This window comes from Triturus cristatus, chromosome 9, assembly GCF_964204655.1.
Source record: "Triturus cristatus chromosome 9, aTriCri1.1, whole genome shotgun sequence".
Taxonomy (NCBI): domain Eukaryota; kingdom Metazoa; phylum Chordata; class Amphibia; order Caudata; family Salamandridae; genus Triturus; species Triturus cristatus.
The window spans coordinates 210,820,842-210,842,534 of NC_140592.1; the positions used below are offsets into that span (position 1 = coordinate 210,820,842).

The 21,693-nt window shown below is 47.9% G+C and overlaps 1 protein-coding gene across 5 annotated transcripts in view; it reads left to right on the forward strand.

Annotated features, from left to right (window-relative positions):
• The window catches only part of CFAP20DC (CFAP20 domain containing), a 1,691,586-nt gene that overhangs the window by 1,629,659 nt on the left and 40,234 nt on the right, over positions 1 to 21,693 (forward strand). The window lies entirely within an intron of this gene.

Here is a 21,693-nt window from a genome sequence, read left to right on the forward strand (position 1 = left end):
GAAAGCACTGAAAAATTGGGTGGAGACCGGGGCATCCCACCCGGAAGGCACGGGGGAGCGCCCCGACGAAGCCGAACCCCCTCCAAGTGAAAGCAACGACAATCAGGTGCAAGGCATTGTACCAGACGGGGGCCTATCCCCGGGAGAACTCGCGGACAGAGAGAGACGCCGCAGTCATGAACTCGAGTTAGCTAAACTCAAAATCGAGGGCGAATTGAAGTTAGCGGAGAAAAAGCTAGCGGTAGAGCAAATGCGCGTACAAGGCGAACTGGAAGAAAAGAAGCTCCAACGGGAGCACGAAGGAAGAAAGCTCCAACTGGAGCACGAGCGCAGCTTGAAGGAACTCGAGCTCAAGGCCAGAAACGAGGAAGGGAGGCCCCCGGGAAACCGAGAGACGGCCCCCCCAGCGGAACAGAAGGTCCACATCCCCAAGGATGTGGTCAAAGAATATTATAAAAACGATGACATTCAGCAATGGTTTCGGGCCTACGAGGTCGCTATGACCTCCCATCGGATTCCAGAGAAGGACTGGGGGGCGGGGTTGTGGTGGCGGTTTCTGAGCGAAGGAAGGGACACCCTGCTCGACCTACCCCTCTCCCTGCAGACCTCCTACAGCCACATGAAAGAGGCTCTCCTCACAAGATACGGCCTCACCCCAGAAATGTACCGCCAACGGTTCCGGGACTGCCGGAAGATCCCGGGCACCACCTGGGTGGAGTATGTAAACTTTTTTAGTCGGGCCTTCGATGGGTGGGTCAAGGGCAGCAAGGTCACCACCCTTGCCGAACTCACTGACCTCATGTTATGGGAACATCTGGCTGCGAACTGCTTCGTAGAGCTTCGTCAACATCTGCTGGATAGCAAGCTCACAGATCCCCGGAAGCTGGCTGTGGAGGCCGACCGCTGGACCAACACCCGGGTCTCCCGGGGCATGGTAGGAGAGTACCCCCGAACCAGTCAGGGACCACCCCGCCAGAGAGGGGGAGGGAACCAGGGAGGGCCGAGAGAGTCCCAGCCTAGCCCCCCGAAGACACCACCTCCACCTTTCCCGGCGCCCCCCCCACCAGTAACAGGGCCCCCTGGGAGACGAGGACACCGGGTGACCGTTACATGTTTTCGTTGCCAGAAACCCGGGCACTACGCCAATGACCCAGAGTGCCCCATGGCCACCCAAGTCACCCCTGCGAGACAGATAGCCAACGTAGCCCTGGGGGAGGAGGTTGAGGAAGCCGAGGAGTGGGAACCCGCCGCTATGGCCCTAGTATCCCTGGGAGATAGGGAAATGATCCCTGGTAGCCTCCTACCGTCCAACACACAGAAATATGGGCAGCTCGTCAAGATCAATGGCCACCAGGTAGAGGCCTTGCGGGACACCGGGGCCAGTATCACCGGTGTCCTCAGGCACCTAGTTCCCGAGGAGCAGATCCTCCCCAATGTCTTTTGCCCCGTAATCTCTGCAGACAATAGGGAAAGTATGTGTCAGGTAGCCCTGGTGCGATTTGAGTGGGGAGGGGTGATAGGTAAACTCAAGGTGGCCGTAAGGACCTCCCAGCCGGTCGACTGCCTCTTAGGGAACGACCTGGAGAGTTCTCCCTGGAAGCACGTAGAGCGCAAGGCCCACCTAGGAATGATGGGACTCCCCGAGTGGGTGTGTGCCACCACCCGATCTATGACCGCCCGACTCACTCCCCGGAGAGAAGTCGAGAGCACCCCGGCCGAAGAAGCCCGTACCGTCCCCGCCGAGGGTCCTCCCGTTCCCCCATCAGAAGGGTCCGTCGCCAGCGACGAACCCGCACCATCCGACCCCGCCCCGGTCCCCGAGTTGGGGGATCTACCCGAGTTGGCCCATTGGCGCCACGAGGGCGGGCCCACCCGGGAAGAATTTTGCCGGGAGCAAGCCACCTGTCCTTCCCTGGTCGGACTGCGGCGCCAGGCCGAGGGCCAAGCCGCAGGTGACCAGACCGGAACGCACCGAATCTATTGGGAAAATAACATCCTGTATAGTGAGCAGAAATCAGTGGAGCTGGGATCCGGACGGGTACTGGTGGTACCCCTCCGCTTCCGGGATTTCCTCCTGGGCTTAGCCCACGATGTCCCCCTCGCCGGTCACCTGGGTCAGGACAAGACCTACAGCCGTCTCGTGACCCATTTTTATTGGCCTAAGATGAAAGCAGCGGTAGAGGCCCACTGCAAGTCCTGCCCCACGTGCCAAGCCAGTGGGAAGAGTGGGGGGAAGCGCAAGGCTCCCCTCCAACCCTTCCCGGTCGTCAGTACCCCCTTCGAACGAGTCGGAATCGACATCGTGGGGCCACTGGACCCCCCCACCCCCCAAGGTCACCGTTTCATCTTGGTCCTAGTAGACCACGCCACCCGCTATCCAGAGGCTATTCCCCTGCGCACCATTACGGCCCCCGTGGTGGGCCGGGCCCTGATGGGGATCTTTTCCAGGGTGGGTTTCCCCCGCGAGGTCGTGAGCGATCGCGGCACTAATTTTATATCAAGGTATATGACGTCCCTGTGGCAACAATGTGGGGTGTCCTATAAGTTCACCACCCCGTACCATCCCCAAGGGAACGGCCTAGTAGAGAGGGTTAATAGGACTTTGAAAGGGATGATCGCTGGCCTAGAAGAGCCCCTCCGGCGTAAGTGGGACGTCCTGCTCCCCTGCCTCTTGTTCGCTTACCGGGAGGTCCCCCAGAAGTCCTTAGGGTTCAGCCCGTTTGAATTACTCTATGGGCACCCCGTCCGAGGTCCCCTCAGTTTGGTTAAGGAAGGGTGGGAGGCAGCACCCCAGACCACCCCCCGAGATGTGTTCCAATACGTCCTGGCCCTCCGGAACCAGACCAGGAAGTTCCGAGAACTGGCCGAGGCCAACCTGGAGGCGAGTCAAGAAGAAATGAAGCGCTGGTACGACCAGAATGCTACTCTGGTCGAGTTCCAGCCGGGCCAGCAGGTGTGGGTCATGGCCCCCGTGAAGCCTGGCGCTCTCCAGGACCGATGGACTGGGCCCTACAAAGTGGTTGAGAGGAAGAGCCAAGTCACCTACTTGGTGGACGTCCAGTCGCCTCGGGATCCCCTCCGGGTCCTGCACGTGAACCGCCTCAAGCCTCACTTCGTGCGGACAGAACTGAGCCTCCTGCTAGCCACCGATGACGGGGCCGAAGATGAGTCGGATCCCCTCCCGGACCTCCTGTGTGTCAAGGAGCAGGATGGCTCCGTGGAGGGAGTGAACCTCTCCCCAGCCCTCACTGCCCAGCAACAAGCGGACTGCCGCCAACTCCTCAGACAATTTTCTGACCTCTTCTCCCTGACCCCCCGGGTCACCAACTGGTGTGTTCACGATGTGGACACCGGGGACAGCCCGCCGGTGAGACACCGAGTCTACCGGGTTCCTGACCGGGTCCGGTCCTGTATTCAAGCCGAAGTCTCGAAGATGTTGACCCTGGGGGTGATCGAGCCCTCTGACAGTCCCTGGGCCAGCCCCGTGGTCCTGGTTCCGAAGGCAGCAGCCCCCGGTGTCGCCCCCGAGCTCCGGTTCTGCGTAGATTACCGGGGGCTCAATGACGTTACCCGAGCCGATGCCCACCCCATCCCACGAGCCGACGAGCTCATTGACCGACTAGGGGCCGCCCGGTTCCTCAGCACTTTCGACCTCACCTGCGGCTACTGGCAGATTGCGCTCACCGAAGGGGCCAAGGAGAGGTCGGCTTTCTCCACCCCCGATGGGCACTACCGCTTCCGCGTGATGCCCTTCGGGATGAAAAATGCCCCGGCCACTTTCCAGAGACTGGTAAATAGGGTCCTGGCCGGGCTAGAACAGTTCAGCGCGGCCTATCTGGACGACATCGCTGTCTTCAGTTCAGAGTGGAGTGAGCACCTCCAGCACCTCCGGAGAGTGCTAACCGCCCTGCGCCAGGCAGGCCTCACCATAAAAGCCAGCAAGTGCCAGATCGGGCAAGGATCCGTAGTCTACCTGGGGCACCAAGTCGGGAGTGGCCAGGTCGCTCCTCTACAGCCGAAGATCGACGCCATCCTGGCCTGGGACCCACCCGTCACCCAAGCGGAAGTCTGAGCCTTTCTGGGGCTCACGGGCTACTACTGCCGATTCATTCAGGGGTATGGCAGCCTGGTCAGCCCTCTCACGGAACTCACGTCTAAAAAACAGCCAAAGAAGGTGCAATGGACGGCTGCCTGCCAGGAAGCTTTCGATGCTCTAAAAAAGGCCATGTGCACGGCCCCCGTCCTCCAGGCTCCCGACTACACCAAGGAGTTCGTAGTCCAGACCGATGCCTCCGAGCATGACATTGGGGCCGTCCTGTCCCAAGTGAATGATCAAGGCCTAGACCAGCCCGTCGCCTTCCTCAGTCGGCGGCTGCTACCCCGAGAACAGAAGTGGAGCACCATAGAGCGCGAAGCCTTTGCCGTGGTCTGGGCACTCAAAAAACTACAACCCTACCTGTTCGGCACTCATTTCAGGGTCCAAACTGACCATCGGCCCTTGCGATGGCTCATGCAGATGCGAGGAGAAAACCCCAAGCTACTGCGGTGGTCAATCTCCCTCCAGGGAATGGACTTCACCGTAGAACACCGCCCTGGTACGGACCACGCCAACGCTGACGGCCTCTCCCGGTTCTTCCGCCTCAGCGAAGAGAACCCCCCAAGGTGATGGGCAGTTCTCTCCGGCTTTCAGCTGGGGGGGACGCGTGTTGGACCCGGCCTCGTAGAAAGGCCCTCCGTGCCCCCGCACCACCGGAACCTGGTGCCTACAGCCCAAGCACGCGGCCCAGCCGACCTTTCCCACTAGGACACCGGCACCAACCCCGGACATCCCCGTCCATGGCCTCCCTCCTTTCGGCCACCCCGGGCCCGCGTGCCCACTCCCTGCAACAAGATGGCCGCCCGGCCCCAGCGCGACCCGGGCCTCGAGGCGCCACTCCGGCTGGAGGACATCACGCTTCCAGGGGATGAGAGAGGGAGGAGCAGTTTCTATCGCACCTCTGAACTCCCCTGGGACGATGGGTTTCGATCGGCCCTCCGGCCTCCCTGCGGGCTGGCTCCGTGCCTGCTGGGTGTCTGGGACTCCTCCCGACCCGGCCCTGAAGGGATCAAAAGACAATAGCAGGAAACCCCGACAAGCGGCCCCCAGGTGACAAGACCCCTGCCTGCGCAGACTCCGGACATCAAAGCGGGGTCGACCTATAACAAGGGGTGCTCTGAGACTGTCCGGCAGATTCGACGCTGGAACAACGAGAGCCTGCTGACGTGGTCGCGGCTCCTGGAACTGAAACCTGCCTGAGCCCTGCTGAGTGACTCGCGGCTCCCTGAAGATCGTAAGACCTCCGAACTTGTACCTGAGCCCTGCTGAGTGACTCGCGGCTCCCTGAAGATCGTAAGACCTCCGAACGTGTACCTGAGCCCTGCTGAGTGACTCGCGGCTCCCTGAAGATCGTAAGACCTCCGAACTTGTACCTGAGCCCTGCTGAGTGACTCGCGGCTCCCCCAGACTCTCACGGTCCCGCCGGACCCCGACTCCGACCACGTATCCCCCGGCTCGAGGATTGTGAGCTGTGCGCCGGATACGTCCCTGCTGTGAACCGTTACCAAAGACTGTCCCGCTACCCCCTACCTTTCCGAGACTCTTGAGCCCGTGCTCACCTTGTACATATTTGCAGTGATACCTATTTGATAAACTTGTTTCTGAGAATACCCAGTGTGGTCTCTCTGTATCGTGTGGTGCCAGAAGTACGATCCTAGTTACGAGATTCCTCCCCCTGGGGAATCTCTCGCCAGTGCCCGGCTACGATACAACACGGGTGGGACTCAGGGAAGTCAGGACCCCCTTTCCGGGCTCCTCTGGGGTCACCGTCTAACACATACATTCTTAAATGTGGCATTTTCAGAACTGTGACTTAAAATCTGACTTTACCATAAAAGAGGGTTTTCAATTAGAATTCACCAGACACCAAAATGTGACTTTCCTACCTGCTCCCAATGAAATGTTATCATTTATTAAAAGTAATTAGGCAACCCCATGTTATCCTATGGGCGAGGTAGTCCTTGCAATAGTGAAAAACTAATTTGGGAGTTTTTCACTACCGGAACATTTAAATGGTAAAACTATATGTCCAACATTTTAAATGCAATGCACTGTGCCCTATTGGCTGTTTGGGGCCTACCTAAGGGTGACTTATATGTATTAAAAAGGAAGGTATAGTCCTGTCACAAGTTTTATATAGCCAAGTCATAATGGCAGTTTAAAAACTGCACACAGAGGCTGCAATGGCAGACCTGAGACGTTTTAAAGGTTACTTAAGTGGGTGGCACAATCAGTACTGCAGACCCACTAGTTGCATTTCATTTACGACACAGACCTGGGTACCTGTGGCACTCTTTGACTAGGGAATTGCAGGTAAATTAAATGTTTTAGATTGGATGTCAGCCCAGTTCACTATTTTAAAAAGAGAGCATAACCACATTTGCACTGGTTAGCAGTGGTAAAGTGTGTAGAGCCCTCAAATGCCAACAGACACGAGTTCAGAATACAGGAGGGTTAAGGCAAAAAGGTTTGGGATGACCCTGCAGAGATGGGCAAGTCCAACACCATACATTTGATAATGTTTTTTAAATCATTTAATTTCCACCCTAGCTGATTTGCTCACATTCCTTGTTAGTACTCAATTTGTCTACAATGTACACTATGAAGGTAATTGTCTGACAGTGCTTGAGTCATATTTGTTAGTAACTTCTCACTGGTTCTCATTTTATTGACCACTTAAGGATGACTGTCAACACAACCCTTTGACTTGCAGTGCGCAAACACCAACACAAATGTACAGCAGGCTTTCAACCTAGTGACATGTCCTACCAGAGCCATTTGAGAGTCCCCACAGGTCTTATTCGGGGTAAATAATAAACAGACCACAAACAAGCACCTGAAGTTTGAAAGCACTATAAAAGCTTAGGCAGACATATATGCCGTATATGTGGAAATGCCAAAGCATTAGGTATACCTTAATGAATTGACCAACATAATGGCTTCAAGATGTTCAAAATGAACTTCAATAAACTCAATAAATTCAGGTAGTGCTGGTGCAAAGAATAACAGTCAGGTTTACTGAAATGTAATACTATTCTAGATAATAATCAATGTTTTCCAAAACAATTTGTGCACATTCTGATAAGTCATTGTTTAGAAAGACAGGTTTTATTTTTAGATTTGCAGACATGTTTTTTAGTATTTTCACTAGATATGGAATGGGCATTTTGGCTTAGTAAATTTAGCACTTGAAAAGGTAATCTGCAGGTTATAGATTAAGATCATGTGAAGGCGAGTTCAGTCTTTCATCTTTGTATGGTTATTAAAAAGATTCCTATTAGTTTGGATAATAGTGACGCCTGTGTCTACAACATTTTGAAATATCAGAAGTGGGGTATGAAGTGACATGTAAAAATCGAATTAATATTATTACTAGTAGTAGTGGTACTCATAGTATTAGCAGTACGGTAATTGGTGCACGTCATCCAGGGTAAACTATCATGAAGTTTTTCCGCACCATACAAACAAGCCATAGTTATACCAAGAGTTCAGATATTTCATATGGATCTGACAGGAACTTGATCTCTATTAGATATGCCTATTTCAGCCCCAGCAGTGGAGTGAAGGAGACCCAGACAGCTCCCTGATCCCGCAGTTATTGTTGAGCTTTGTTGGGGATCTGTCTGGCCGTAGTGAAATATGTAGCTTTTTGTCCTGGTGTATTTGCTGACAGGAAACAATATTCAACAGCGTCTGCACGTTGTCTGCTTTCGTTTCAGAGTAGCAATATGCAGGTGGCAAGGGGGCTTTTTCATTATAGATTCCACCTGGGCCCAAAACAAGGCCCTAAGCCCTACTTTTATTGGAGTATGATCCTGCCTGGGAACTACCTGGAGCGTAACCTAGATGCCAATGGAAGGTGCACCACTTCCGTACATCACTTCACAAGTACTTAGGAGAAACTATGATTTGGAAAACTGCATATAAGAGATATGCACGACCTGTAAGAATGTCAGATGTATCTGTCTGTCTGTACGAGTATTTACACGAATAACAATTTAAATAGCTTCTAATCACAATGGAGGGTGTCAGAGCGCTTTACATCACACACACATTATATACTGATAATAAATCATACAAGTGTGTAAATCAATGTGCAGAATGTTACGTTAAGACAATGAGTGTTTCCAGGTATGGGTGTCACACTGGTAGGGATTATATGTTTAGAGTGCATGGCTGAGAGAAACACCAAGCCAGGAATTGAAACGTAACACAGTACGGGGGTTTGTTTTTACTAATAAGACTTCAATCAATCAATAGTTCTTTATTCGGTTGTTAAAAACACCATAAAAGAGCATATATACACAATACAAAATTTTAAAAAGACAATTAAATCAGCATCATAAGAACTCTTGATGAGAAAAGGGGTACATATCACATGAGGGGTACATAGCTTCTTGGCAATCACAGTTTAAGCCTGTCCTTAGAGTTACTCTCAATCTCAGTGCGACTTTAATAAAATTCAATATACAGCACAAAGTCAATGGGTCAGCTGCCAACTATAAGACTTAAGAACTCTCCATAGTAATCCTTTTTGTCAGCCTTATAATAACAACATATTAAGAAGAAACAATAAGGTTCTAAATAAACGCCTTGCAGTTTGCATGCAGGTACTTGATGTCGGTTCATAGCTCACAGTGCTATGTTAGATGGATTGGAATTTATGAACTGCAACAAAAGGCTCTCTGTGAAAAACAGCTGTCTACATACAATAAAAATCTGTAACTTACACGATGTGCTTTGCAGGAGACACATTAACCTTCTATGCTAGTCGGAGTTACTAGAGAAAACATATCTCCCCAGCAAGTACATTAACCACCCTAGATTATTTACCATTATTTTTCCTTGAGATTTACTGGGAACACAAAGTTCTCCGCAGCAGGTGTCTTGACCCCACAAGGTATTTGAAAATTCAACCTTTGCATCCAGTTAACCCTGAACAGATTTACAATCTCATTTTCCATTGTTGCCGAGTACTTTGTGGCAGAGTGTAAAAAAACATAATCGTTGACTGTCAGACTGCTTTTCATGACTCCATCTCTCGTGACTTCAACCCCTTTTTGTTGCTGACCCTTGACCCCTATTTTATGAGTTCCCGGAGTAATGCTTATTCCCAACTTCAGCACTGGACCCTGGTATCCAAAATGGCCCTTTGGAGACAGCTCTGTCTGCACAATTTGCCAGTAGATTATTGAAGGTTTTACGAGTAAATGTGGTGCCTTCCACAGGCTGCCTAAAACCCAATGGATCCAGTTTAGGAGTCTTAACATGACACAGCAGAAGTTTTACAGACAAGATTAGATGCAGAAATCCTTAATGACGTAGAATCTGTCGGTCTCCAACTGCTCGAGGCAAAACGGGCCGGAGTTAGAAAGACCTGGATGACAGAGAATTCCATTCTAATTTGCCTCCATATTGCGGTGAAATTCTAGATTATTCATTTTGGATCAGGTAGCCTACCAATTTAATAATACAATGCCTTCAGAAACCCAGTTTCAATCAAAAAATCTTGCTCAATCCCTGGTAAGTATGGCAGATGTGGCAGAGTTGGCTATTCCATGGAGAGATCCTATTAAGGAGCAAAACAATGTTAAACTCAGAAAAACAAAAGGAGAAATATTTAATAGGCAACATAAGAAAACAAAATAGTAAACATCAGATTAGGGAAAATGAATAAATACTAACCTGCTGAAGTGGAATGAAGGTTGAGTTATTTAACGCATCCGATAATCATCGGGATGAGACCTGATGATGAAACATTACTCTAAGGGAGCGTGTGAGGGTCTAATAAAAAAACTGAGCAATTGTTCCTGCAACATTTTCAAACTTGTTCTAGAATAAGAAAAAGAGTGTGCAGAATAATTTATTGTGTGAAGTTGTTTTTTTTTTTTTACGACTCACAATGGTAGGGAGAGCAGTCTCAACTAACATGTTTCATATAATATTAGATCATCCCACAACCTATCAATTTATTTTTATTCAGGTACACTGTAATAGGTTCTCAGCATCAACCATCACTCAGAATCACAATTTTCAATTTTTTTTGTTGATAATGTTAGTGCCTTGAACGAATCTGTGCAAAAGTTGGTAAGTACATTATGCATCAGCTGATTCGCTCCATTTCAGTTTTTGTGCAGATGAACCCAGAAGGGACATTTTTTTTAGTATCCTAAAGGTAGAATTCCCTTTTTAAAGTCAGAAACAGATTTTAGCTCTGCATTGCAGTAGGTAACGGCATAATGTAGTTACATCAAATATAGTCTATAATTGGTACTTTATTCAGATAATAGGCCCCTTTCTGGTTGGTTTTTGGTGGTATTGAATCTCATAGTGCATGTAGCCTACATCCCTATAAATGACGTAAAATAGGCTACACCCAATTGGCCTATTTAACTTTCTAGTTAAACACATTAAATTGGTACAGGACGAGCATCTGTGGCGTGAAAGTTAGATGTCCCATACGGGTTGCATTTAACATTTACAGCATACACATGTGTGCCTGGAAAACATGGCTTCACATTCACCATCATAGTCTGTCTGGGTGCAGCTTCAAGCCCTAGAGGTACAAATGTCAAAGTGAATGGCTTTACTTTGTAGAAAAGCCTACTTTTCAACATTAAATAAGCCACTAGAAGTGTTCCGTGTAGCCCGTAGCAGGGTGCACAAGTTATTAAAGTGGAACATGGTAAGTATTAAAAAGGTTCACTTACAGTGAATAGAGTTGGACGAGCCACTGAAAGCTCGAGCCAGGCTCGAGTCAGATACCTAGCTCTGGCTCAGCTCGAGGTCCTCTTGGACCCTCAAGCGCAAAACAAGCCAAGTTTTCATGTGGCATCTCTCAACCACCCACACTCTAAGCTCAATCCCTAGAATGAACAAGCATTTGCAATGCAATCGGTCTCACCTTTGAGAACTTATATGTATTTAGCTATTCAGCACATTAGCCTGGGTGCTGAAAAATCTACTGTTCTTCAACATGGAGGGAAAGTAAGCACCAAACTACGTGATGCGCCAGGTATGGGAACACATGGAGAGAATATATTGCATTTCAGCTGGAAATGGTATAGTCCAAAGCTCTGTTTTTAATATAAAGTCAGGGCCTTCGGTGGTCATATCACTGAAAAAACAAGATTTTAATAAAATATTATTGCCTTCGGGTGCTTGTGGAAGACAATTTCTATGGACTGGAATCTAGAGAATGCTAAAGTGATTCTGGTATTTTACTGACCTCTGCTGGCCGTTTTCTATCAAGACAGTTAAATAGAGGCAGTTGAACAGAAAACAAAGTCCCTAAGCAGAAGCAGACAAGTCCTAGGGCTGATCTCCAGAGCCCACAAAGTACATACACATATAAGTATATAATAAGTATATACTAAAGTATATACAAGAGTGCTCGAATGCTCGACCTACAAACTACATATTCGTCTAAAACAGGATGTCGAAATGGTCATCTAGTGGCTGAAATACACATCTACAAAAGTACAGATCAGTCCCAGCTTCCCTGCTTTATTCTGTGATCCTGGGTGACAATTTTATTCCTCCAATCTTTCTGTTTCATATCACATAAAAGCAGCGTACCATCAAATATGTGAGGGTGCGGACGTGCCTCGTATAAAAACTTCTCTTGTTTTTCATTTAATCAATGAAAATATTGCTCCAACTATATTAAGAATATCGGCCACATAAAGGGCACGCATGATAATAGACTTGACTTTTATTTCAGTAATAGCATTGTCGCTAGGGCAGGGGCTATGTATTCAATGTTTCTGAGTTCACATTTGAAAACTATCTATGCTCTCGATGCAATCTGACAGGCTAAGGTTAAATTCTCCCGTATGTTAAAGAAATACATGGGTTTTTTTTAACTTTGAAGTGACAGACCTTATCATAGTTTTAAGTGATTTTTCTTGTACAATGTATACCAAACATTTTCAGGGTTCAGCTCTCCCTGTTAATTTTTTTGGCTAACCCACCTCTAACAGTGAATAGCTTACTTTACTGGCAACGTAGGGTTTTTTTTATGGAGAAATGAATTGTGATTACGTTTATTTTAACAATTGTAATCAGGGAAGTGCTAAAACATTTATTCAAAGTTCCTCTTTAATTTATCACAAATCTAGTTCATTCATGAAGGTAAATTTTTGATGACATAACTATACAGGAAATGGCCAGCACCCCTGCACATCTTGTGAACAAGCTCACCATCTCTGGTTGGTCTCAGCACACTGGCAGCCAGCACACTATTAGACTGCAGACTAAGAAGTGTAAAAAGTTAAAAACAAGACTGCAGCCTTTTCCATCTATGCACACAGGAGCCGGAATAAACAACTCTGCACCTTCAAGGCCACCCCACATTGCTTCAATTTAGGGAAGAGTTGAAGATGCACCTCTTTAAAGAACACTGCATCACAGTGCATTAACAGTCCACACACCATATGATTCTGCTATCCCTTATTGTCTTTATACTCGCCTTTGACCCTGTACAGTACTTTGCTGTTTTTTGGCAAGGATTGTGCTATAGAAATGGCATATACATACATATGTACTCTGCACTGCAGGCTCGATGATTCCTCTTCTTCTATAGCAGTTCACATCAGCAGTATTTCATCCAGTGTCTTTGGTTTATATCTGTCCTTAGGAGTGAATACCAACTTCCAGAGTACTATTCCTGTTCAGTCATTTTTAGGTCAAGCCTAAACAGTGGTTGCTCTGTTAGGCGATCTGTTGTCTGTAGTTTGTGGCACCTGACTCCTCCCACACTTTGGCTTTGCTTGTTTGTGTGTCCTTTAGTAACCGTAGCCTGCAAAGGGCTACTGGTGGGTGCATGTCCCACCTTTTCTCGCAGGTATACTCTCATGGAGTATTGCCGCAGAAGCGAGCAGGGACATGCACGTTGCGTGCGTGCCTATATCTTCTTGTTTATCCGGGTGGCAGTGGTGGCTGCCTACTAAGCAGCGCGCAGATAGCTTTCTGCCACAATAAAACTCTTCACCACATCTCAGCCTCCGGGCCCCTCACACCGCCTACATGTATGATGGCAAGGAAGGTGAGTGCAAGTCGTTCACTGTGCATCTTTCCTGCTGTCTGCTGGTGCCCGTGATCCATGTGCACCTAAGATCTGATGCCTAGGGACCAGGTTTAAAATGTTAGGCTAAAGTTTGGATTTATGCGGGGTCTCTGACCAGTGGGCGAAGATTGTTACTCCTTATGACATGTTAAAGAACAGGGGTCTAGTATCGCTTAAGAAGTAACAAACGAATAGAAATCTTTTATTGGTATACCTTCCTTCCCAACCTGCCGCCTACACGGCTAATGTCCTATTTTTGCGATCTACTAGTCCAGCTGGTGCTGCTAGCGTTTGTCTAAGTCACAACCATCTCACAGATTCTTTTCTCTATCTACCCCCTTTTATCCATCTGTTCTTGCACCAACTTTGTTTTTCTCATGCACCTTGTTAGATCACTGGGTAAACAAGCAGCATTTCCTATTACTATTGACTGCCTCCCTCCCAAGAAGAGTTTAGCAGAGGAGGCCTTAAGAGTTGGTATTTTTTCAGGGCCATATACTTGCTATCTGTCCATCCTTTAGATTTCAATATGCAGGATGCCGCAAAGCGATATTTTATTGTTTTGCCTATTTTAGGAGTCTTTTAGATCCTTCTGGAATACCGTTTAATGATATTGTCTATTTAGATTTAATGCCTCAGTCTCTTGTTTTAAATGGACAAAATACCCAATTCTGCTTATTTTTTTTCCAATTGCCATGACAGGATATCTACCTTGTTAGGAAAATGCACGGTCCATTATTATGTAATGCACCATTTTTTCTTTGGTATAGCACTTGTTACTGCCACTTGGGTATTTTGGTGAATTTTCTTGGGGGTGGGGAGGTTTTGGGAGGCGGAGTAGATAACTGAATACTGTACAGCAGAGAGCCATCAGCTGCAAACAACCATCGATTGGGTGAAATAAATAGAAGCATTAGAGTAGATGAACAGTGGTACAAACTGTAGACCACTGACAGACCTTTATCCTTTAAAACTTTGTAGAATTCTCTGAGATTTTTTTCATGACTAATGGGAATATTATAGAAGGTCCATAGATGGGCGCATTAAACACGAGTGTTGCTGATTTTGAGTTATGCCTAGTTAATGGAGTAATTATTTTGGTAGCCAGTTTTGGGCATCTGCCTCGCTGATGTGACTTAGCCAGTTGGAGCCAGTCGAGTTGCCATGCCTTTAGGGCTGCGTGCACTGAATTTAGTCATAGGCGCTGGAATCATGCAGCAAATTATGCATTGTATGCAGCATAGTGAAGCATATTCTGTGGCCGTATTGTCTCCATATTTCGTTATTTAAACACTCTTAATACTGTCTGGGCAAAAATTAAACCTTATTAGAACCAGTTTAATACCCATGTAAACTAATTGGCATCTGGAAGGTGACATCTTCTTCTTTGCAGATGTCATGTCACTGCTCTGCATCACTTTGGCATTTTTAAGTAACCTCGGACCAGTTTAATCCATAAACAGATATATTTTTTATTTTATTTATTTTACACCAGATTTTGGATTATCTGCTGGCCCCTGGAATTATGCGATTCTCCGCCCATAGCTTTTTTTCACATAATGATTGATTTTTCTCATTTGCCACCTAGTCCATCATCTGCTGCATACATGGTAGATTTTAACATTTAAAATGTTGTTTCTAGCTTGAACAGATCAAAAGTTTTTTAAAATGCAGCATGGTGTTCGCACGCAGTGAAATGCCCTTCATAGCAGTTAACTCTTCTTCTTTCGTTTGCTCATATCAGTATTTAGGTACTAAACCAATACTAATAAGCTGAAATCATTGCCCAGGCAGTGTTACCGCGTGTAAAAATGACAAAAGAATGAATTAATACTACAACAATTGTGCTGCATTATGTATGTCACATAGTTTGTCTTTTCCCTGCTGCATAATGTGGTGCTTCGGTGCCACATAACTTGGTGCTTCCCTGCCACATAATTACAGTGGTCTCAGTTATTTGATAAGTGCTGCAAATACACATCAATGATGAAATGTCGCTGCATTGCTTGATTTTAGTGCCGTAGTATGGTCTTCAGTTTAATCAGTAGCTAGATAGGGAGCCAGTAAAGAACCATTCACGAAGGAAAGATTAATTTTGCTATTCTGTCGTAGTGACTTGGGGCTTTTTAAAAATATCTACGAGGAGGAGCTTTGTTTTGAGGGGGAATTCCTATAAATACCATTGACAATACCCTATGGAAAGTGTGAACTTCATCCATTAAGCAGGGACAATTATACACAGCAGAATAGTTTGTGGTCTTAATCAAGGTGTTCATCTGTGAAACAAGGTACAGACTACACATTGTATGGAGGGGTAATAATGGTGCTGTACTTACCCTTCTATAGCAGTACAACCAGGTCCTAACTGCCTCGCAGTGTGTTTCCTCAGTGCGGTGCAGGGTACATTAAAGTGCCCAAGAAGGGTAATTTTCCCTCGACATCCTGACCTGGCCTGACATTCAGCACTCGCCCCATTTGTCCTTTTAGCAGGGTGTGAGTGGAGCAGAAAGTAAGCAGGAGCACCGAAACAAAAGTGGCTCCATTAGTCAACTGAATATATAAAAACAACAAGCATTTGCATTGCAATAGGTCTTCCGTTTGCGAGAGTTTGAGCCATTGCCATTGTAAATGGATTACGAGAAGCAAGGATGGCAATAAAAGAGATGCAGTTACTGTCAGCCTTGCTTCTTGTAAGCAACAACTATAAGTACAAAGAGCGTGTTTACGCACCGCTTGCAGGTTTTCAAAACACATTAATGAAAGGCAGTGTCATTTACAATGCCAGTAGCTCAAACCTTCACTAATGCGAGACCTATTGCATTGCAGCATAGCCTTACCTGCATTAATTATCCAGTTCAGAAGGGCAGTGGTGGAAATTCAGTCCAATCAGGGGTCAGCAGTACTCAGAATCCGCATGTCTAGTTGTTAGACCTGGCACATTGGCGTGAGTCCCCCTTCCATTTTTCGCTGTGCCTCATGTATTTTTTGCTGGTGTTAGTTGCTCAGGGCACTGTGCCACTGCTGTCCAGTGCCACAGTGCAAGTGCTCCCTTTTGTAAATTAATGTATGATTTGTGATTCCATGATTGGTTGGTTTGGTTTACCTGTCAGACCCTAGTACAGTGCACCAGGAGTGCCCAGGGCTTGTAATCCAAATACTGCTGGTGGGCTTGCAGCATTGGTTGTGCCACCCACAGAAGCAGCCTGTAAACATGTGTCTAAGGTCTGCCATTGCAGAGCCTGCGTGCAGTCTGGTACTGTCATGCTGACTGGGCAAGTGCACCCACTTGCCAGTCCCTAAACCTTCCCTTTTCTTCGTATCAGACACCCCTATGGTAGGCCCAAGGGCAGGGTGCATTGTAAGGATAAGGTAGGACATGCCCCGGTGTGTGTGTGGCATGTTCTAATAGTGAATTACCGCCATTTTCGTTTTTCACTATTGCAAGGCTACCTGTTCTCCATAGGCCAGACTGGGCAGTTTGGTTATTACATCTTTTAATCCTAACTGACTCAGAGAACATGGTAGAAATTCGAATTTAGTATGCCTGAACTCAGGATGATAAAATACATCTTTTAGTAAAGTTGGTTTTAACATTCTGTGTTTGAAAATGCCACTTTTAGAAAGTAGGCATTTTCTTGTCTGACCATTCAAACCTGCCTCTGCTTGGCTGTGTGTATTCATTTGTCTAGAGTTTGAGTGACAGGGCTGGGGAATTCCAGGAGACAGGGTGAGGTGTCCCAGTGGTGAATAGAGAGATCTACATCCAGATGGGTGGGAGGAGCTGCACCTGGGACCTGAATAGGACTGTGCCTGCCTTCCACAATGCTGGCTCCACCCCCTGGGGAGCGGCTGATGTCTCTGCCCTGCACAGTGAATGAAGAGAAGGAATCCTATCAACAAAGTGCTCCAGTGCTGTACTTGCCTTCCACAATGCTGGCTTCACCTCCTGTGGGGCGTCTAATGTTTCTGCCCTGCACTGTGAAAGGAAAGGAGAAGTCTGGTAAACAAAGTGCTCAGGAACTGGTTTGTACTGGACAAAGGCCCCTCTGCCTTCAGAGGACAAAGGATTTCTGGGTATAAATATTGGGACCCTGATCCCAAGAAAATGGATCACTTTGGGAAAACAAGAAGAACCTCTGCTGAGGGAGGAACCAGAAGAAGCTGAGGAGGAAACTATCCCTGAACCTGGGGGATTGGCCTGCAGTAGTTGCCTTACTGCCAAAGAGAGGAGAAAGGAACTTTGTGTGTACTTTTGCTCAACTTATGAAGGATCTCCAAGGGCTTGGAAAAGAGCTTGCCTCCTGCTGAAGTCTCAGGAACAACAGACTTCACCCCCCCCAGCTCTCCAGAGTTCTTTGGAAGTGCCTGCTGCTGTTGTTGGGCCTTCTGAGGGACTGCGTGTCACAAGGAGCTGGAAGCGCGACTCAAGAAGGAGAAGCGTGCCTCCGTCGGAGCTGTTGTCGTCGCATCTCGTAAAGTGTGTCGCCGCTGCAGCATCGCATCGAGTGGAAGCGTCTCGCATCATCCAGGAAGTGTCTCGCAACGCCGAAGAAGCGTGTCGCCATCGCAGCCATCGTAGCTGATGCATTGCACTGCATCAAGAGAAGAGTCTCGTATCGAGGAAGAAGCGTGTCGCCATCGCAGCCATCGTAGTTGTCGCATTGCACCGCATCAAGAAAAGCACCTCGCATCCACGGAGAAGCGTGCCGCCGTCGGAGCTGCTGTTGTTGCATCGCGTAAAGGGGTGTTGCCGCTGCAACATCGCATCGAGCGGAAGCGTCTCGCAAACGTCGGAGAAGAGTGTCGCTTCCAAGGCCGCTGTCGTTGCATCGCATAAAGGGTGTCGCCGCTGCAGCTGAAGCATCGAGTCGAGTCTTCTCGCAACATCGGAGAAGCGTGCCGCATCTGGAAGATCTTCACGTCTTTATTTCTTTGCACCAAAAACTTCATCGCATCAACATCGTTGCAACACTTTTGTTGCCCTGCGTGTCGCATCTAAAAGGTACAGTGACTTAAAGTGTCGCATTTAAGAACTTAAGAGAACTAAGCAAACTTCTACCATCTAAAGTAACAGTATTGTGTGTTTTTGTCGTTTAATGGTCTTGTGGTAAATCTATATAAAGAATACTTATTTTTGATATAAAGCCTGTGTGGTGTCCGTTTGTAGTGTTGTCACTTGGTTACTGTATGTGTTCACAAATGCTTTACACACTGCCTCTGAGATAAGCCTGTCTGCTCGTGCCAAGCTACCAAGGGGGTGAGCAGGGGTTATTTTAGGAGTGTACCCCTTTACCCTGACTAGAGGAGGAAGTCCCTATTTGTCACAAGTGCATACCTGTGCCAACTAGAGACCCCCAAGTCCAACACTAGTCAACCAGATCAGGCAGCTCCAGGTCATTCTTGATAATGGGGTAATCGGAGGGGGCACAAACTGACCACAGCGATGTTTATTCCAGTAAAGACTTCATGCACAACGTTTCTATGATTTCCAGAGAACTTCCAATTGAGAGAACAAATGTGGGAGACAACAAATGGGGGACTGGATGATCCCCACATGCCAAGAAGTTTTACCTTGTTAATAGGCACGGCAAAATAAGTAGTTTGGCGAATTCTTTCCCATCCTGCAGTGCTCCTGCCTGACAGCTGAATTTGGAATCCCTAAACAATCCCTGGGGCACAAGGGTACTCTTTATCATAAAGACTTGGGAATGTTGAGTTATGTGAACCTCCATATTGCACTTTATATGCCTTGTTCTTGAAGAGGACAACATCCACAAAGCAAACAAAAACACCATGCGGTACCCACATGGCACCACCTACATGTAGGGGGAAGTGAAAGACGGCTCTTTATTAAAGGTGGGTCTTCCCATAGCTTGGGAAGAGAGCAGTAGATTCCATCAGCTAGTACTCAGGGTTCTGCACAACTGAGCCTTGTGAGCTGATGGTTGCTTGTCAAATAGGGGTGTGAGAAATGTGCATAATATATTTTTTCATAATTATACCAAATTATTCGTCAAAATTGCAAAAATGGCATTTATCACTGTATTTTAGCGTAAAGTGTGTCCTTGTGTTATTCAAAGGTGCATTTTGTGTGAAAATAGTGCCAAAAAAGTACTTGTGCTTTTGCTGTAAATTTTTACCATGAATGGTGCAATAGCGCATATTAACGCAGTAATAGCATCATTTCAGTTGTTTTCCTTAGCAAAAGTAACATGGAATTACCGAAAACACCAGGGTAACAACCATTTCGTCTGGGTGAATGTAAAAAAGAAAAAAAATCAATCAATCAATTAGGGTTGGTAAAGTGCAACTACTCACCTGTGAGGGTCTCAAGGTGCTGCGTGGAGAGGGCGGCTCTGTTGAGTGCTGGGGTCATCCGAAAAGCCAGGTCTTGAGGTCCTTGCTGAACTGTGGCAGTGTGGGAGCTTGCCAGAGGTGGAGGGGGAGGTCGTTCCAGCCCTTGGCTGTGAGGTAGGAGAAGGACTTTCCTCCCATCCATGTCTTGCAGATGCGTGGGAAGGTGGCCAGAGAGAGGTCGGCTGATTGGAGCTGTCTTTTGGGTGCGTGGAAGGAGAGGTGGTTGCTCAGGTATATCGGTCTGGAGTTGTGAATGGCCTTGTATGCATGGGTGAGGAGTTTGAAGGTTATTCTTCTTTGAACTGGGAGCCAGTGGAGATTGCGGAGGTGCTGCGTGATGTGAGTGCGACGGGGGATGTTGAAGATCAGTCTGGCTTCAGCATTCTGGATGGTCTGGAGTTTGCGAAGGAATTTCTTGTTGATTCCGGCGTAGATAGCGTTGCCGTAGTTCAGTCTGCTGCTGATGAGAGCATGCATGACAGTTTTTCTGGATTCAGATGGGATCCATCTAAACGTCTTTTGAAGCATGCAGGGGTGTTGAAGAAGGTTGAGGATACGGCATTAATCTGGAGGTTCATTGTGGGTGATGAGTCTATTTTGATGCCGAGGTTTTGTGCGTGATCCGTCGAGGTGGTGTGATTTCTGAGGGTGGGGGGCCATCAGGAGTCATCCCATGCAGAGGAGATGAAGCCAAGGATGAGGACTGTTTTCTCAAGGTTGAGTTTCAGGCAGCTGTTCTTCATCCAGGTGGCGATGGCTTTCATCCCTTCTTGAAAGTTGTGTTTGGTGGTGTTGGGTTCATCGGTGAGGGAGAGGATAAGCTGGTTGTCGTCAGCATTGGAGATTAAGTTGAGCTTGTGGTCCCTGACGATGGTTGCGAGGGGGGCCATGTAGACGTTGAAGAGCGTGGGGCTGAGGAAGGAGCCCATGGGCACTCCACTGTTGATCTCTGTCGGTTACACGATGTAAGGAGGGAGTCTGACCCGCTGAGTTCTGCCAGTGAGGAATGAGCATATCCAGTCGAGTGCCTAGCCGTGGATGCTAGCGTTGTGGAGTCTGGTGGCTAGGGTGCGGTGAAAGACTGTGTCGAAGACAGCTGAGAGGTCCAGGAGGCTGAGGGCTTCCATTTCACGCCAGTGGAGGACGGAGCAGATGTCATCGATGGCCGCGAGTAGGGAGGTCTCATTGCTGTGGTTGCTGTGGCATCCGGATTTCGAGATGTCCATAATGTTGTTAGCTTCGATGAAGTTTGCCAGCTGGGTGTTGATTGCCTTTTCAATGACCTTGGCTGCAAATGGAAGCAGGGAGTTGCCCTGAAATTTGTGAGGTCCGGCGGGTCTGTGGAGGGTTTCTTCAGGAGGGGATTGACTTTGGCATTTTTCCAGTCATCGTGGAAGGTGGCAGACTTGAAGGAGCAGTTGATCGTCCGTAGTAGTTTGGGTGCAATGGCCAAAGAGGCTCTGCGGAAGATGTGGTGTGGGCAGGGATCTGAGGGTGTTCCAGAGTTGATGCTTTTCATGGTCTTCAAGGTGTCTTCAGTCGTGAGTACGATCCATTTGAGCAGGGTCTGTTGGGTGGCATGGAGGGGGAGCTGGAGCAGTGTAGAGGTCTTGGTTGTCGAGTTGTCATAGAGCATCTTAATCTTAAGTTGGAAGAAGGTGCTGAGTCTGTTGCAGAGGTCTTCGGAGGGTGGGACATCTGTTATTCCGCTGCAGGGTTTGGCAATTTCCTTGATGATGAAGAAGAGTTCTCTGGTATTGTGAGCGTTGGCGAGGAGTCTGTCTCGGAGGGATTTCTTCCTTGTGGATTTGATGAGATGGTGGTGTGCGGTGGTGGATGCATTGTAGGCGGCACTTGTTTCTGGGGTTTTGTTGTTCCTCCGTGTCTTTTCGAGTCATCTGCAAGAGCGTCTGGATTCTTGGAGTGCAGGGGTGAACCAGCTTACTTTCTTGATGTGTCTTCCAGTGGTTTCTTGAGGTAGGCGAGTGTGTCGGCCCAGTTCATGATCAGGCGGTGGAGGTTGCATTCTGCGGTATCTGCGTCTGGCGCAGTCGGTGGTGGGGTGCTGATGAGGGTGGAGCTGAGCTGGTCTTTGGTGACTTTGTTCCAGTTTCTAGGGGGAGGTGGTGGGCGTGTTTGTGTATGGTGGGTTTTTAGAAGGAGAAGTGGAGGC